We start from the raw sequence: 18,907 nt of genomic DNA, 5'->3' as shown, positions 1-18,907 counted from the left end.
TATCAGAGAAAACCAATCATATGGGACTAGTTATTAAACATCCAGATCACAGAGTCCTGTTCTGAGAATGCCAGCATTCTCTCTGCTCCCAGACTCACTTCAACCACTAAAAAAACAGATGCATGCGGGGGAGGGAGAAGACAAGAATGGGTTGCTCTCTTGATGCGGCTCAGAACTGGACCCACTGAGGTGCTTCCACGAACCAGTTAGATGCAGAGCAGTGAGTCTATCCTTTGGTGGCTTAAAAAATAATTGAAAAAAAAAAGAGATGTGGCCAAGTGTGCTGGCTGCATCATCAGGGGTCTCTAGAGGAATAGAAGTCATAGGATGAATCCATATTAAGAGGGGATTTATTATAGTGATTTATGATTTATTACAGTAGTTTACAGGCTGTGGTCTGGCCAGTCCAACAATGGCTGTCTCCCCAGTTCACAAGGCTGGATATCTCAGCTGGTCTTCAGTATACATTGGAATCCCAAAGAAATGGGTTCCACCAGCAAAGGCATGCCTCAGATGAACCTGCCAGTCAGAGGGAGGGCAGGCAAGAAGCAAAGGCTTCCTTCTCTCATGTCCTTTTATGTGGGCTTCTACAAGAAGGTACGGTCCACATTTAGAGAGGCCCATTGTGTTTGGTGCTAACCTGGACAGGTAGTTCTGGCGTATCTAAGAAGGAAAAGTGAGCAAGCCAGTAAGCAGTGCTCTTCCATGGCTTCCACATCAGTTCCTGCCTCTAGGTCCCTGCCTTGAGTTCCTGCCCAGACTTCCGGATGAAATAAACCTTTTCCTTTCCAGATTTTTTTTTTTTTAAAATCACGGTCTTTTACCACAGCAATGCAAATCCTAGACATGCTGTATGAGCCTGAGGGGGAAGGGAGTGAGAAAAATGTGTTCCACTGGGGCCGCACACGCCACAGTCCGATCAGAAAGCGATCGGTTACTTTCACAGCATTTACGACACATTCGCACCCGGGGCCGATCTTGCCAGGCCACTTGTTATTGTACTTTTAACTGTAACCTTTCTCAGCTATTAAAAAAGAGTGGCGACACCGGCCCCCTTCCCCTGCGGTCATCATTTGTGTGCACCCAAGTCCATCCTGGCTGCACTTAGGCACTCTGCGGGTTTAGAAAGAACACATGGAGTCGAGAGGGAAAGTGGAAGCAGGGGCATGAAGGAAGCCAGGGAGGACGGAGGAGGGGTGGATTTCATCAACACACACTGCATGTGTGCATGAAATTGTTAAACAATAAAAAGGCAAGTGAGACTGTCTTGATTAAACTTGATTCATTGCGGTTCTGTAATTTTAGTCTTGTATAAAATCTCTACACCTCAATTTCCCCATCTATAAAAAAAAAGTAGCAATGTTTATTTCTCGGGGATGGTAGAACATTAAAAAAAGATACTGTGTATGAAGGGAAAAGAAACTTCTGGAATTTTCTAGGAGTTAATCCCCTGTTCCCAGAACATGGATCTAAAGCAGTGCACCTTTCAGAGAGAGCCAAGCAAGAGTGGGCTCTCCCACCCCCCTACCCCCCACCCCCGTTTTCCTTTGCCAGCTGGTGTCTCCTTTGTTTCTCATATTCTCAAGCCAAGTTCAGTGTTTTTCCATCTTAGACGATAGAAACGCTACCAGACTTACAGTTGTCTTACTCTGAAAAATGTATCCCCCTTTAATATTCTTTCCAGAACTTTATTACTGCACAAAATATTACAGTCTTTCATCATTCTTATATCCTTTGATTTAAAAGAAAAATCTCATCAGAAGGAACAGTGATGATGAAGCTATTCTTGAACTGTGTATCAACACTGTCTCCTAGTGGCAGGCTTCACCACTGGACTTTTTTTTTAAATTCAGCCCCTCCTCCTCCAAGCACATACTGCTTCCAAACTCTTGTTCATTACAAGAGAAGGCTCATTTAATGCCTCAGAGTTTATTTGAGTTAAATAGATGTTTCTTTCCAGTAGAGGTTTTTTTTTTGTTTTTTTTTTTTTTTGTTTTTTTTTTTTTTGATTTTTGTTTTTTTTAGTGGAACCAGAGCCCAAGGTAGCTTAGACATCAAAGTCCAAATGCTCCCTTTTAAGGGCAGGATTTCCAAGGCGGGATGCCAAGTCAGGAAGCTCTCCTTGCTAGTAGTCCAAGGCGGCCAAGAAGGATGGTGTAGTTAACTCAGCCCCACAGGAGAGTGGAATCAGAACAGATGGTTCTCGAAGCTAAGGAGGCATCTCTGGCCCCGGGAAATAAAAATCCCTGGAGTTACTCGGATTTGGCATAAACTGAATCAACTTTTCAGATTATGGTCTGGCATTTCTTCACATGTCTGCAAAACATGTCTGCATTGGACAGCCAAGCAAATGCAGAGGCATAGGGGATCTGGGAACTGGACTGGAACCGATCAGAACTTCAGTTCCCACCGTCTCCAGATGGGGGCAGCAGCTCGCCAGCAGGGACTACCTGAGAAGCCCTGGCTCTGCTTTGAAGAGCTGTTTCACCAACACAGATTCATGTTACTTGGCAGAAATGTCCGCATCCCTTTTTGTTTTGGTCACTTTCTTTCCAGCCCTAAGACATGTGAATCTTTGACTAACATCCAGGACAGCTAACCCAGCAAGAAAAGCCTTATATGTCTCCAACCAGATTCCCTAGATTTCTCCCCTGCTGTGAGCATACTCACGTGCTTGTCAACTTTACAGACTGTTTTTCCCAAACAGTTACCCAACAACATGCCCTCAGCCGGTCTGGAACTTCTCACAAGCTGCTTACTAGGTCAACGACTCTGAGTCTGAAACAAGGAGAAAGTCAGCTTGAAGGAGGAAAAGCACCCAGGAGCGGCATGGGGAGTAAGCATGCATGGTCCTGTGTGAAAGAACTAAGGACCCAGCATCTTCATAACGAATGTTCAGCATCCCAACCACAACAAAACACGGCAGACATCAGCATGCAAGACTTCGTTACAAACGACCATAGGCAGTGCAGGGCACCTTTGTGGAAAGTGACCCACTCACAGCTAGGGAAAGCAACAGCCACAAATGCTTCCCCTTGGAAAGCAGCTCCGACCTTGGAGAAGGGACAACGTAAAGGTGGAGAGTGAGGGGGACAGGTGTCTTCGCTGCACTGCTGTGAGCTGCTGGAATAGCGCCAACCTGGTCAAGTACAGCAGAGCCATAACATGAGAGACACAGACAGAGACCCACAGACAGGGAGAGACAGACTAGCCAGACTGAGAACTGCGTTTTACTCTCATGAGAATTCAAAGCTGATCACACAAGAGTCTTAGGACAAAGGTGGCCATCCTCAATGTAAGAGTTCGTGTTGTTTTGTAAATAAATGGACTAGTTGGGCGGTGGTTCTGATTTTTTTTTTTAACTATTAAAATTGAACACATTGAGTGTGCTGTTGAAGCCCTGTAATCGCAGTCCTGAGGGAGCCTGAGCTGGAAGCATCCTGAGTTGGAGGCCAGCCTTGGCTCCATAGGGAGACCAGATCTCAAAATACCAAGGAAAAAGTGGGGGAGGGGGAGGAGGGGGAGGGGTGGTGGGATGGGAAGTGCTAAGTTGTATTTGATTCTCATTTTAGCTTTTTAGTTTGTCCTTAAATTTGGTTAATTTATGTGCCATTAAACTCGTGATAATTTTAATGAGGTATTTGACTTATGTTTATTTTTAAATCTGTGAGTTTCCCATGTACATTTTCACATGAGAATAATCTTATTTATTTATTTGGTTGGTTGTTTTTGTGGGTTTTTTTTTTGTTTGTTTGTTTTCTTTTGTTTTTTATGCCTGGTTTCTCTGTGTAGTTTTGGTGCCTGTCCTGGAACTGGATTTGTAGACCAGGCTGGCCTGGAACTCACAGAGAGCCGTCTGCCTCTGCCTCCTGAGTGCTGGGATTAAAGGCGTGCACGATCATGCCCAGAGAAAATAAGTTTCAAAGGAAATAGTTAGCTTACTTTTAACAAAAATATATTTCTCCAAATTCCTAAAATATCTTTGGCAATCACCAGTTACATGCAAATTATTAAGTGCTATTTATAGGGTGCATAAATGTGTGTTGTTTTTTCAGGGGGTTCAGTTAGACCTACGTGCCCCCGTTCTCTGCTTATTTGTTTTAATTTACCACATGGCCTTGAAAGGAAGAAGCTGAAAATCTTTTTAAAATAGCTCAAACCTTTCTCCAGCTCAGCCGGGCCATTCTTCCAATTATTTGGACTTAATGAGATTTTACTGTTCTTTGCAGAGGTTGATGTCATGAACATCTGAACCAGCTTGGTGGGACTCAGCCATTTCTCAAAAACACCAGGGCAATGCAACAGAAAAAATAAAAGTAGCGAATGCCTTTAGACTCAGGAGTTTGGGGCACCCGTTCAAGCTCTGCTCTTCCTTGTTGTGAGAGGTCCAACAAGTCATCACTCCTCTCTGGCTTTCCCAACTTCACTTCCTCTGTGAGAAGACAAACCTCAGACACAGATTTCTTCCTAATTTGCTGACACCAGTAAATAGCAGCCTCAATCTCTGCCGATATTTGCTGAGTGCCACTTGGTGGTGGGTTTCCAGCAGATTTAATTGTTAATATTATTCCCTGGCTAAACAGACATCAAACTAAAATAACACTGTTGGGGGGAGGGGGTGGGGCTGCCTTCTGAGTAACCTCTGCCTGGTGCTGAAAACTGAAACCATCACACACACAAACCCAGCCCTGTTTCCTTATGGGGTTTGGGTCTGTGGCTTTTCAGAGTGTAGCTGTCTGTTTCCAGGGCTGGGAGTTCTTTGTAAGTTTACATAAGCCATAGAAGTTCCAGAAACTGTCATGTGGATAATCCCCGTTTTAGAGTTCTGTGTCTTCTGAGGAAGGGACCGAACTGGCTTCTCACATTTTGGGAAGATAAAAGTTTGGGAATGAGAAATGGCAGAATTATCCTCTCCTGGAGCTATTCTCAGCAGTGTGATGAGTCCCAGAGTGATGTCTCCAGCCTGGACTGTTCCCAAGAACGTGGGCACACATCAGTTCAGCCTGTAGACCTAAGCCAGCATCCCTGCCTGCGCCCCACACCCCTTCTCAGGGTTGGTTACCCAGACAGTGTGCCCAAACCTGGACCAGGTCCTATATGACTTCCGCTTACCAGGGGTGACTTCCTCAAAACTCTGTCCTCCTCCAGGCTAGGAGTGGCCAGTGCCAGCTGTTCCCCCTGAGAGAAGCACCCCCAAACCTGAACCAGATGGCACAGGACTCAGTCCTGGTTTGTCCTCTTCTGGTGCTCAGTGCCCTTCTACATTTTGTCTTCACATCCTACTCTGGGTGTGCTGAGAAGCCCTGAAAATCACAGACTTAGGTTCTAGGAAGGGACCCAGAAGGACTGGGTGGTTTTCATTAGCCGCAGATGTTCCTGTCACCGGGTCTGATGGGAATTCGATGTCTGGTACGGGACTCTAATTTGGGATGTTTTCATGTCAGACACAAGACAAGGTCAAGGTTCTGGGCCACGGAAGTTCTTCTGCTAGCCCTTGCCTTGATGGAGACTTATCTCTGCTCCACCCAAAGTGTTGCTTAGGGAGGTCAACTCACCTCTCCACAGGATCCCTTCCTCATGTCAGCCCATTTCCTAGGAATGTTTGTAACCTTCTCCTCTGAGGTCACAATGTCAACAGGCTATTACAGTCAATGTCCCTGTCCTCATGGAGGTAATGCCAGTGTGGTCTCTCGGCTGATGTGAAGTCAAGTGAGATAAAGAAGGGACATTCCTTGAGTGAATGAGACCTCTCTTCTAGTCTCACTCCAGACTCACTCTCTCCTAATGGAGGTGTGTGGCAGCCAGGAGTGTAGGCAAAAGCCAAGGAGGTCGCATTGTGCTGCCGATACCTAAAAGAATTAGACAAGTTCAAAGATGTGTCCTCTCACACGTAGGGTATAAAATTCCAAATGACAGGGGCTGGAGGGATGACTTTAGTGGTTAAGAGCACTTGTTCTTCCAGAGGATCTGAGGTCAGTTCCCAACACCCACATGACAGCTCACAATTCTCTGTAACTCTAGCTCCAGGGGATCCAACACCACCTTCTAGCTTCTGTAGGTCACACACACACACACACACACACACACACACACACACACACACACGTCATGCGTGGGTAGTACTACCTTTTTCGTGCCGTGGGAGATAAACATAGAATGCTCGCCGACAAAGACAAAGACCTCTCTGCTCTTCTTCCTCACTAGGAGCAGGTGGGTCTGCCTGCCATGATGACCCTCATGGACACTGCTTGGCCAGCAAACTCTTAAAACGAACCCCCCCCCCCCCGGCTCAACCTATTGTTCTAACTCTTCAGTCAGGTCGTTGGACCTCACGGGGGATCCCTCTTTGTTCTTCAAAGCCCCCCACCCCCAGCTTGTTTCTATCTCAAGGCTTTTGTCCTGGGTGCTCCTCAGTGAGGCCTTCGTGGCCCTGCAGATTTCCACGAGTCATTCATGCCTCGGATCAAATCCTTGCCGGAGGCCCCTCTCTATGGGTACAGTGGTCCAACTACATCCCAGTCCCCACCTCGGTCACAGCCAAACAGCCTCGCTGTCATCCTTCAAGGTGTCCCGAGATCTGCTGGTTTGCTGTCTCCTCCGGCCTGCGCCTTAAGCCCTGGGACCAAAGGCCTGACACAGATGTCTTGAGGGAGGGAACATGTATTCGGGTTCACAGCTCCAGTGTTGGGAGCAAAGACACAGACACCGCGTACAAGGCAGAGAAGGTGGCGGAGGCTCTCATATCTCGGTGCATCAGGAGGCAGGATGGGAGACAAGCACCGGAAATAGATCCCACACTCATAGGCCCGCTCCCAGAGAGCCGCTGCTGCTGTGTAGGCCGACTGTCTCCAAGCTTCCACACCCTTCCCAAACATGGCTGGGAAGCTCGTGTTCAAATGCCCACGCCTGCTGGAGCCGCTCCACATCCAAACCACCACCCGCTGCAGCTCCAGCACCTTCCAGAAGGCTGGGCACATAGGAGGACTCAGCAATACCAGTTGGGTGGTTATTTGGAAAATAATGATGCTTCTATAGAAACACAGAAAGTGGAGGCCTGTCAGTGTGGGGGTGAGGGCCAGCATTCTACACCAGGGGATAACTTTCATTTAAAAGGTGTGTGTGTGTGTGTGTGTGTGTGTGTGTGTGTGTGTGTGTGTGTGTGTGTGTGTGTAGGGGAGTTAGGCCACTCTCGTTGTCTCCCCGAAGGTCCCAACTTCCGAAGTCCTCAGTTGTAGGTGATACAGGAGATCATAATCTCAACTTTTGTAATTGGAAATGTTTCATAATTAAAAATAAGCAAGCAAACAAACAAAAATAAACAAGTCTTAGGGCCCAGTAAGAAATCTAAATAAATGAAACACATCGGTTGAAAGTTTAATGGCGCTGGAGATGGTCCACTCTGGACACAGGTAATCATGCCCAATCATTTCCCTCAACTCGTGTGGGAACTCCACCAAATGAGGGGGAAGTCAGCCAGCATGTGATCCCAGCACGGCACAGGCCAAGTCCTATGTCCCACACCACCTACCCACTCCACTCCGTAGAAGATTTATGAAGGAATTTCCAACGGCTCAGAGACCAAACCCCCAACGACGCTGAAGCCGGGTCCTCCTGCCCAGGCCCATTCTTCTCTCCCAGTTCCATTTCGTGACAGATGGCTCCTTCTTCCATCTTCTCCCCAGCTCCCCGCAGAGAAGGTTGGTTATAGCTCCTCCGGGGGGTTCCAGCTGCAATGTCCAGCCCTCCCTCTCCCAAACCTCTCCCTTGAGACTTGTACCTGCAACCAGCACCCACAGCCCCCTTGGTCCTTGTTCTCTTCAGTTCTTTCCCAGGCCGTTCCCCCCAGTCCTGCTAAGACAGGCTGTGGAGCCTGAGCGCCTCCCTCCAGATGACGGTCATCATCCTGGAAAATTAGAACCACCCATGAAGGTGACCCAGCCCACACCCTCCCTCCCTCCCTGCGGGTTTACAGTCCCTGGCTGCCAAGCCACTCTGGAAACAGGATGGCTTTCCGACAGCCCAGCTAGGAGGTCGTCTTTAGTCCGCGTCCTCTGTGGTATCTAGGGTCCCGTACCCCACCTCTCGGTCTTGCTCAGTCCTTCAGTCCCGTCTCATTGCACTTCTTTTCCTCGGCTATGGCTTTGGTTTGGCACCTGAGCTACGTGTCGGTTGCGTGGGGAGCTTCCCGCCTCAGGATGGCTGGCCCTGCCTCAGTTTACAGCATATGATCTGGAGCGCCTCAACTCCCTGGCCGGCCTGGAGGCTCCTCGGGTGATTTCCAAGAGCCAAGTGGACAGCCCCTCAGTGCCCTGCACCCACGCCCAGGGGCCCCCGGAGCTCACCACTGAACACTTTCCCGACGTCCCGGGCTTCCCCTTCGCTTCCTCTCTCTTCCCTCCTGTGTGTCCACCCAAAGCCTCGACCTTGGAGCCATCCCACCCCGTTACACTTGGACGCCCATACGAGAGGCCCAGGGCTCGGCTAAAACATGCCAGCTTTCGGCAGAAGGCAGGTCTTACCCAAGGGGCTGTCTGATGGAATTTAAAGACTACCAGGAAGTCAGCCAGGTGGCGGTGGCGCACGCCTTTAATCCCAGCACTTGGGGGGCAGAGCCAGGTGGATCTCTGTGAGTTCGAGGCCAGCCTGAGCTACAGAGTGAGTTCCAGGACAGGCACCAAAACTACACAGGGAAACTCTACTCGGGAAAAAAAAAAAAAAATACCAGGAAGTCATAGCAACCAGCCCTACTAAGTGCTGAAGGAAGGGCAAGAGCTGTGAATCCAATAGGCACTTGGAGTTTTCAAATGAGTCAGGAGAAGGAATCTGACTGGCAGAGAGGATCAGCTGTCCATTCCTAGTCCGATCAGCTGTGGCTGGAGCCAGGTGGGCACGTCTTGGAAGAATGGCTGACTGGTAGCTCATGAGAGAAAGAAATCAGGCTGAAAACTCTGAAGCAGCGAGGTTAAGGGTTGTTTACTGCTCTTCCTCATGGGAGATGGGGGACGTTTAAAAGTCTCCAAGGGGCCAAGGCACGCTGAAGTGGGGAGGAAGAAGCAGAAGAGTGAGACAGAGCGCAGCAGAACGAAACGCCCTACTGTGTGCCAGGCCAAGTCTGTCCACTTCCTCTACCAGGTGCGGCAGCTACCAGGCTTTCGTCTGCAACGTGCAGTGCTCCACAGGAATCATCTTGGACTAGTCCGTTACCAGAGCAACGAATTGCTATTTACAAGATAGAGGAGAAAAGAACAACAATTTAGGGCCAATGCAATACCTAAAAGAATGAGGAGAAGGTTAGAAAAATGAAATATGGCTACCACCCCCTTCCCCCCCCCCCCCCGCCAAAAAAAACCCACTAAAGTGGGAGAAAGGCTGGTTACAATACTTTTAAGGTATGACAAGAACCTGGAATTCTACCTGTCACATCTTCTGCCTGGGAAACAAGGGTGATACATAGCACCACTGTGACACGTAGGCGCTATTACAGAAAAGCATCTCCAGGTGACTGCCCAAGGGTAGCCACCTGTCGGAAGCAGGTGACTGTCGGGATGAATCAGAGCTGTGTAAATTAACCAGCGAGTACATTGTAGGCAGAAATATGTGTTAGCGAGAGACAGGAGCCTTGACTATGTGGGCAAGAGTGGGCGTGCAGAGAATGAAAAACAACCAGGAAAGAGCAAAACAGATTCCCAATTCTTCTCCTCCGCCGTGTGTGCAATTTAGTAGCCGGGCTCGAGTTTTCAAACAGGATAAGAGATGGCCAATAGCAACATCAGTGAAAGGGCCCATGGAACCCAGAGAATGGCTGATGCATTTTTCACACCAGAGAGTGAGTCTAAGAAAGAACAGTGGTACTTACTTTGAAGGTAAACTCAAGTACATATTTCCTCAAGCAACTCAAGGCTGCTTTCCCGAAGGCAGGCAGAGCGGTTCATTGATGAGCCTGTGTAAGCCTTATTGAGTCCTCAGGTTGTAGTAACCCACACTCCTGATCCAGTGTTTAAGATCAAAGAACAGGATGAGTCAGTATGAAGAGCTCATTAAACCAAGTGTGGTGGTCCACACCTGTGATCCCAGCACAGGGGAGGCTGAGGCAGGAGGATTGCGAATGTGAGCCCAGCCGGAGCTACTCCAGACCCTGTCTCAGAAAACAAAAGTAAAGAGAAAAGACTATGTCCCAAGGCCCACGGTCTCAGATGTCATTACCTCTCTTCCACGTCCCCAGTACCATTCTGCAGGCGATGCCCTTTGAGGATGTGTCCAGAGACAGACAGGGAGAGGAGAGTGAACAGAAAGATGCCAGGAAGACTCGGAGGCCTGGGACTTGAGCCACTCACCTTGGAAAGGTGAAGAAGTGACCTTTCGGCCTGTCCCACTAAGCCCCAAAGAATGTAAGAAAAATGATCTGGCAATGATGTGTCTTCTGCGGACCTCTTGACTCTGATCTCAACGAGATTCTGAAGCCCTGGTCCCCCCCTTCCCCTCGGGAATCTTCAAAGATGTAAAAATGATTTTTTTTCCTACTAGATCATTCAGTTTCTAGGAAACCTGCTGATTTCCTGGAACTCTTTTGTATAATTTATAAAGAGCCTACAAATTCACACACCAAAGGCTCTGCTAATAAAAGAGATGGGAAAATGTTTGAATAGACAGAAAGCTCTCTGACAGGGAGATTTATGACTCCTTTGGACAGCAGGAGGGAAAGAACCGTGTTAAAGATACGTGGAGGCAGAGTGCCTTCCACAGTGTAAAGGGAACTATATGAGAATAACCTGCCAACCGTGTCCTGCCTTTTATCCACAAATGGGGCGCATCATTAAGACGGGCGCTGCTTTCTGTTGTTTGCCGATTCATTTGTTGATTCAAGAGCATCCACTGAGCGTCTGTTTCTATAGACTGGCATTTGTTGCAGGTGCTTGGGTGGAAAGAGAAAAACAATTGTGATAACAATCACATAACTTCCTGGCTGCTTGCTGCATGACTGTCTCCTAGAGTCCTGAAGCAAGAAGATGAGCAACAGGAGTATTTTTATTTTCCAGAAGGAGAAACTGAGGCTTGCCTGAGGCCTTACGTGCCGAAAGGATACAATCCTCATCTATCCAAGAGTGGCCAAGTGTTTGCTGATCTTGACTGATTTTATACACACCTTCCTGCAATAAGCTAATTAGGTTAGAATTAATTTCAAGTTCTCCAGCTGCCAATATATTCTTGGCACATATTAGACTCAATAAATATTTGCTAAATAAAACATTTAGCTAAATTGACAACCGAAAATATTTGCTAGCTTTAATAATTAAAATGAATGGTATAAATTGAAAATATTAAGTTAAATCATTGAAGACATTGAAAATATTTGCCAAATGGAAAATGAATCATCACACCACCAAATATTTTCATTTCAGTTTCCTTTCATGAAAGCGTGGTACTTGTTTGCTGAATGTGATTGTGGGGAGCCTATAAACATTGTCTTGGCTGTCCAACCACTACACCTGAACTTCCAGGATAAATAGGTCCCCACAGCAAGCTGCATAAGCAAAAATTATGTGCTGGATCATTCCAAAGCTCAGTACTCCTTTTCCTCCGTGGATTATTCATAGTTCATTCTTGACTGGAGTTGCTGGGGCTTTATAAGCTAATTGCACTTGAGTATTTCATATATATACATATATATGTATATATATATATTTAATATTAACATATATAAGTGTGACAGAGAAGTGCAGCCTGGGCACTTGGGTCCCATCCACATCTGCCATGACTCGTGGTGTGACCACTGGAGAGCACTGAAGAGCACTGTGCCTGAATCAAAACACATGGTTTTCCAACCAGGATGGGGCATACCTTGGGGACACAGAAGTGGTTGCTCAGTTTCCATTTCAAAGGATCCCCTCCATCCACCGTTACTCTTCTGGGAAACTCACCCAGTGGGTCCTCCTGCCCACCTTCCCTATAACGATGGCCCTTTGCCATTAAAACGCAACAGAACCAGGCACTCTGCCCCTCTTGCTATGGCGCTTGGATGTGAAACCCAGCTTGTCCTGAGATGTAAAACCCTCTGGACCCCGAACACAGAAGACTACTGACACTGGGCGCTGTGAAGTAACTTTAATTGAGCAACTTTAATTAAACTGAGCCACTTTAATGCCGATTGAGTGATCTTCCAGGTCAGGAGACCCCCACGGTTTGTTATCAGTATCTCTAGATCGGGGCGTTCAGCAGGCAGAACGTTGCTAAGTCTCAGTGATGGATCACTGCATACTTTTTGAAGTAAAACTTGGAAGGAGAATTGAGTGATGTTGCTCTAATGGAAGCTTCCATTCCCATCTGCTTGTTAGTGAGGAAGGGTTCTCAAAACTCACCGCTCTCATGTGATAGACTGAGAACTGATGCTCAGCTCCATCTCACTCAGGTGATGTCTTGGTACCCGGGCAACAGCAGTTGCCGGAAGTACCTTATACCCACTCAGAGGCCCACCTCACATGGCTGCTATTGGACATTCGTGACCCCCGGAAAGAACGTGGGGATTAGAGATGTCTTCCCACTTACCACAGGAAGTGCTCCTGTTCTGTGGGCTGAAATCATAAACTGGCCCCACGGAGTGTCTGAATTAAGAAGTCGCCTGCGTCCTCAGGTTCACGTGTGGCAACACCGTGGACAGATACAAGGGTGAACTTCCTGGACTCTTTTCCTGAGAGACTGACAACGCTAAACACAAACACAGCAGTAAGCAAGAAGACCTGTGAGGCCGTGCTCTGCAGCTAGCTCATGACGAGCTATGAACCACTGGGGCAGCGTGGATGATGGTGCCCCTTTTAGATTATGTGTTTGTGGAGATGAAGTAAAAATATCTGAAGCCAAAAGTGGGAAAAAAAGATAATTGGGAAATATGTAAATGCACCAATGGCTTTTCTATTATTTGGGAGGCTCAGTGAGCAAGGACATTTGATGGGTGCTGTATCAAAGACCCAAGGCTCAGGGAAACTAAAGAAGATGTGGTTTTTTGTTTCAAAACTCTTGGTTAACATCCTGTACTATCAGGTACGAACTCCTGTTTCAGAAAAGTATCCTATTAAGCACAATTAATGATTGTAACATTATAGGATACACAACCGTGTTAAATTAAGTTGATTTTTATTAGAAAATCAACATTCATAAATTCTAATCCTAACAAACTCAGAGACTGACATTAAATACCATTTAACACCCATTGACTCATTCAGCAATGTGTTGCTCCCCTCTCCTGGGCTGAGCCCTCAGCCTGAACCGTGAAGACCAGTTCCCTGTTCTCATGAGCTCTCCCTGCAGCCGGGAGAAGATGGTATAGAAACAGGTTTGCACACAAGCAAAACAAGATCGAGAGTAGCAAAAACAGTGTGAAGGGGCAACAAGTAACTGGGGAGTGAGAATCTAAGCTTCACAGCTCCTCCTCGAGCTACAGAATCCTCCTGAGCCCTGGGAAGAGTACTAGAACCCTGGGCTGAAGACACAGGTGTACACACCCCCACATACCATGCAAGTATCCTTCACCTCCACATACATCCCACAGATGTGTCCCACTGTACATGCGTGTGCGCATGTGTACACACACACAGACATACACACACTATGCAGGTGTACCTTACCCCCATATACAGATAGGCTCCAACACACACACACACCAACCATAGATAACACACTACCACATAACACACACATATCATACAGTACACCACACACATGCACTCAGTACTATCACTATAAAATTATACCACATCACATACATACACAATGAATACAAATACACCCTAACACACACACACCATGGATACACACCACCACCAACACACACAAACATCATGAAGATACAACACAGAGATACAGCACATCATATACATATATGTAGCATAGAAATAGCCTACCACACACCTCACACACATAGAAACATGACAGATATACCCTACCACATATAACATACACAGGTGCACACATCCCCTAGATATGCCCTGCCCTGACACATACACATACTCCCGCAGAGCTACCCATCACACATCACAAAGCCCAAACACTTGAAACACCCTAAAAATTGAAAGCTCATATAAAAAATAATAGAGATTTAATAGATAATAAATATTAACAATCCTAAAATTTTCAATGAATAGTGAAGTACAAAAGATGTTTCTCATTTGTTAGATAGACAATGTCACACAGTCCTTGTGTATGAGGAGGATAGCAATGAGAATATAGTCAGAATTGTACGCTAAACAAGACTGTATGTGTCAGTAATCAATAATATGTGTCTTGTTTTGGCCGGGCTATTTATTAGGTTGGGTTATTTTGTTTGTTTGTTTTATGTCTTTTTGAGACAGGGTTTCTCTGTGTAGCCCTAGCTGTCCTGGAACTCACTCTGTAGTCCAGGCTGGCCTCAACTCACAGAGATCACCTGCCTCTGCCTCCTGAGTGCTGGGATAAAAGATGTGCACCACCACCACCCAGCTTATTTATCAAGTCTTTTTTTTCTTTTAACTTGTTGTGATTTCTTTTTCTAACTGGTATTTGCTTTTATACCACATTTTAGATTTGTAATTTTGTATTCTTTTTCTTGAATTATATGTTTCCACTTCTACAAACCTATAGGGTTCTAGAGTGGAGCTACTTCAGGTGGAAGGATCTGGAACACCCTTCCTGAATTGTTAACATGAATGAATGAAGTGATCATTCCAGGAAGAAATGGTGTCAGGTTCTGAAGGGAGATATGGGAGGCAGAAAGGATGGCAGACAGCTTCTTTAGGCTGTGACAACTTCTGTGAAGTCTGGGTTCTACATCCAACCTTGTGGTTGATACTTACACAGCAACATCAGTGTGACGTGTGGAATATTAAGAACAGCCTGGGAGCTGGAGAGATGGCTCAGTGGTTAAGAGCACTGGCTGTTCTTCCACAGGTCCTGAGTTCAATTCCCAGCAACCACACGGTATAACCATCTGTAATGAGATCTGGTGCCCTCTTCTGTCCTGTAAGTAGAACACTGTATACATAATAGATAATAAATTAAAAAAAAAAACAGTCTGAAGGCCAGATGGGGTGGTGCACACCTTTAATTCTCGCACTCTGAGTTCAAGGCCAGCCTGGTCTACAAAGGGAGTTTCAGGACAGCCAGAACTACACAGAGAAACTCTGTCTTGAAAAAACAAACAAACAAAACCAGCCTGACAGGCTTAAATACATGTATCTTCTTATTCATGGAAGCATTAGATCATCGTTCCTTATTCATGGTAACATCACATCACCATTTCTTTCTTTCTTTTCTTTTTTTTTATTTTTTTTTTTTATTTTTTGAGACAGGGTTTCTCTGTGTAGTTTTGGAGCCTACCCTGGAACTCACTCTGTAGCCCAGGCTGGCCTCGAATTCACAGAGATCCGCCTTCCTCTGCCTCCCCAGTACTGGGATTAAAGGTGTGTGCTACCACCGCCCGATTCACATCACCATTTCTTATGGCAAGGGCTTGTGGTACTTGGAGGCCTTTAAACCAAGCGTCCTAGTGCACACCTGCAATCCCATCTTCAGTAGGCTGAGGCAGGAGGATCTCTAGTTTGAGGCCAGCCTTGGCTACATAGTAAGACCCTATCTCAAAACAAAAAAGCCAACAATAAACAACAAAGAAAGAGCGATCGCTTCAGTCTTGGCTAATATAACAAGATTTTGTTTAAAAAAAAAAAACGAACAAACAAAAACTCAGAATATCGTGGTTTTGAACAAAGCAAAATAAAAATTAATCCCCCCTAAAAAATAACAAAGAATACCCAAATTTCTGTAAAATATAAATTTTATGGCAACAGAATTAACAATACGACTTTTAAGTAAACCGGAGAATACTAAGCCCATACACTAATGACTGGTCACAAACAGTGCTTAGGAGCATTCATGGCATCATCTCTGAGGACCTGGTAGGCAATTCCCTACCCTTCCATCTTTCCTCACTCCCTTGCTTGCTCTCTTCTGCTCCCCCCTTCATTCTCTCCCTATTCCTTTCTCCCCCACCCCACCCCGCCACCTCCTCCAAATGTTCACTGGGGGACTCTGGTGGGCATATGCACAGCATCCAGACGTCACCTGCAAACACGCCTTCTTCTGAAAAAGGAGTTGAGAGGCACCCACCACACCGAGTGGGTCAGAGGATGACCTTGGAAAGTTCTGCCTCGTGCAGGAGCCTCCAAAGTTCACCACTGAGAATTTAGCGAGGAGGACAGGGCAGTGGGGGGGGGGGACACTCCAGGCAGGGGAAGAGCGTTGACCAAGGCCGTGGAACAGGGAAGAGAATGGGCTCAGAGGAACTAAAGATGGCCAAGGAAAGAGGGGAGGGATGAGTGATGAGGCCGGAAGAGGAGGGTGGGGGTTCCATCACAAGCACCTACACACCACGATTAGGACTTCGGACCTCCTTCTAAAAGCGTAGGAGGATGATAAAGCTTTAAAGAAGTGGTTCAAACAGTGGCTTTTTTGTTCCAAGTGGGGAAAAAAAAACCACCTAGTTCCCCATTTCCTTTCCACCTAGATACCTGACTTGGAGGAAGCCAGTTTGTAGGACTTTGTAAGTCCATACAGACAGTTATGTACAACCTGCAAGCTTGTCCGCCTTCTCATGTGTAGGACTTCTAGCAATATCCCATGGATACATACTGTCTGGAACTCTGTTTCTTCTCTAGGTTTTTGTTTTTCTTTTCTTATTTTTTTAAATTAGTTTGATTTATGTGTTCAGTGTTTTGCTTGCATGTATGTCTATATACCACGTGTGTGCCTGGTATATGTGGAGTTCAAAAGAGGGCATCGGTTCTCCTGGAATGGGAGTTACAGATGGTTGTGAGCCACCATGTGGCTGCTGGGAACTGAACCTGGGTTCTCTGCAAAAAACAGTAAGTTCTTAAACACAGAGCCATCTCTCTGGGCCCCTTTTTCCTTAACAACTATTTTAGCAATTGTCTTCTATCAGCACTTGTAGAACAGCCTCCTGTTGTGGAATATTATTTTAAGGTGTGTTACTTTTATTTATTTTGCAGTTGTTTAGCTCTGTGAAGCTGTGTTACTGTGCCTGTCTAAAACACCTGATGGTCTAATAAAGAGCTGAACGGCCAATAGCAAGGCAGGAGAAAAGATAGATGGGGCTGGCAGGCAGAGAGAATGTATAGAAGGAGAAATCTGGGAAAAGAAGAAATAGTCAGAAAAGGAGGAGGACTCCAGGGTCCAGCCACCCAGCTACCCAGCTACACACCAAGTCGTGGAGTAAGAGTAAGGTTTACAGAAGTGGGAGAATAGGAAAAGACCAGAGGCCAAAGGTAGATGGATAAGTTAAGGAAAGCTTGAAAGAAACAAGCCAAGCTAAGGCCAGGCATTCATAAGTAATAAGCCTCCGAGTGTGATTTATTTGGAAGCAGGTGGCGACCCCCCCCCCCCAAAAGAGCAAAAACAAGCAACAACAGCCTCTCCTACCCCTCTGGACTATGTGTGTCCCATGTGTGACTTGTCCATTGCTTAAATTTCTCGAGGTGGATTGCTGCCCCAGGGAGTGTGTTTGGAACTTCAGTAGACATTGCTTGAAAGCCTTCCCTCAACTGATTTGGTTTATACAACAGTCAGAATGCGGCAGGTGGAAAACAGGGGTCTCAACAGAGTTTTAATTTGAGCTTCTTTCACTGACATGAGCCTGACCAGATTTGCTCTGATTAAGGCAAGAGCTTGTTATGAATTAAAAATGACCCAATTAGGCTGAAAGTCGAGCAAAAGCCTACAGCTAGAAATGATGACTCACTAATCCAGCAGCTTCTAAGAACAATCCTGAACTAGACACTCATTGCTCTGATGAATCTGAGGTGAGGAGCCTGGTGTGCCCTGGATGAGCATCAGTCTAATGAAGGAGAAGGGTGTGGAAGCACGCTCTACAATGCTATGTACAATTAGCAGCATGAAGGGATGGGGCAGTGGTTCCAATGAGATGACCCACATAGCCTCAGCATTTGAGCAGTTGGTCCCTGTTAATGGGGCTGTTTGGGAGGTATTCATAGAGGAAGTACATCAGTGGAGGCTGGGCTTTGCTGTTTCAAAAGCCTGGCACAGTTCCCAGTTAGTGACCGGCTTCTTGCTTGTGGTTCAGGAAGTGAGGCCTCAGCTTCCTGTTCCTGCCACCAAGCCTGATGCTTGCAGCCATGATTCCCTCTGGAGAAGTCCAAATGAAGCCATCCTTCCGTCGCCTTGGCTATGGAGTTTTTTGGGGTTTTTTTTTTTTGTTTGTTTGTTTGTTCTTTGAGACAGGGTTTCTCTGTGTAGCTTTGCGCCTTTCCTGGGACTCACTTGGTAGTCCAGGCTGGCCTCAAACTCACAGAGATCCACCTGGCTCTGCCTCCTGAGTGCTGGGATTAAAGGCGTGCACCACCACCACCCGGCTTGGAGTTTTTATCACAGCCATAGAAAAGGAATTATGTGCCAGCCCTCATGTGCACTCCCTCAAGCACCGGGCAATTACTGCAGTTTCATTTCTTTAAGGTTCATTTGGATTTCTTTTAAAAATGTGGCTCTGTGTGTTATGAAAAGTATCCATGGCTGTTTTAATAGAGCTGAGGTAATAAAAATGTTTAAATAATTATTTAAAAGTGGAATATAATACACAAAGCATAGTCATCATCATCATCATTATTATTACCATGTTCTGTATGCCATACATAGCAATGTGCTCTGATCCTCATGAAACCGCACGGCAACTGGCCTGCTTCCGCCAGGAACACAACCATGTCAGTTTATGGCACCCGGTTATGACCAGAAGAAAAAAAAAAATTCCAGCAACTTCATAGTCTGTGGCCACCATCCTAGACACAGCCCATAGCTGACAGAACTGTTCCTGGGAAGTACATGACCATATGCACTGGGTACTTACTTAGTGATA

This window comes from Peromyscus maniculatus, chromosome 15 (genome assembly GCF_049852395.1).
Source record: "Peromyscus maniculatus bairdii isolate BWxNUB_F1_BW_parent chromosome 15, HU_Pman_BW_mat_3.1, whole genome shotgun sequence".
NCBI classification, from domain to species: domain Eukaryota; kingdom Metazoa; phylum Chordata; class Mammalia; order Rodentia; family Cricetidae; genus Peromyscus; species Peromyscus maniculatus.
The sequence above is the reverse complement of the archived record's forward strand: the minus strand, read 5'-3'. Positions refer to the sequence as shown.